Raw genomic sequence first — 350 nt, forward strand, 5'->3', positions numbered from 1 at the left:
TATCCCCTGTGTGCCTTGTCGACTCAGTTATACGAAGTTATTACGTGAAATTACAGCATGTTCAAAAAGATGTACGTGCAGAAGAGGAAGGAAATGGTGAAGGCATACGAGAAGCAGGAGAAGCGCCTGAAGGATCTTAAAGCGGCCGGACAGAGTAAGAAGCAGGCCGAGAAGAAGCAGAAGGAGGCGCTCACGAGGAAGCAAGAGAAGAATCGAACGAAAATGCAGAAACAGGAGGAGGATACTGGGCCCACGGAATTGCTGCAAAGACCGCGGGAGTATATCGTGAAATTCAGCTTTCCCGATCCTCCACCGTTGCAACCTCCAATTCTTGGTCTTCAAAGTATGTA

At 48.3% G+C, this 350-nt stretch overlaps 1 pseudogene; it reads left to right on the forward strand.

Moving 5' to 3' along the window:
• Positions 1–51: 51 nt before the first annotated feature.
• On the forward strand, positions 52–343 carry LOC105461945 (annotated as a pseudogene).
• Positions 344–350: the final 7 nt, after the last annotated feature.

The sequence above is a fragment of the Wasmannia auropunctata genome, unplaced genomic scaffold (assembly GCF_000956235.1).
Source record: "Wasmannia auropunctata unplaced genomic scaffold, wasmannia.A_1.0 LD274348.1, whole genome shotgun sequence".
NCBI lineage: Eukaryota > Metazoa > Arthropoda > Insecta > Hymenoptera > Formicidae > Wasmannia > Wasmannia auropunctata.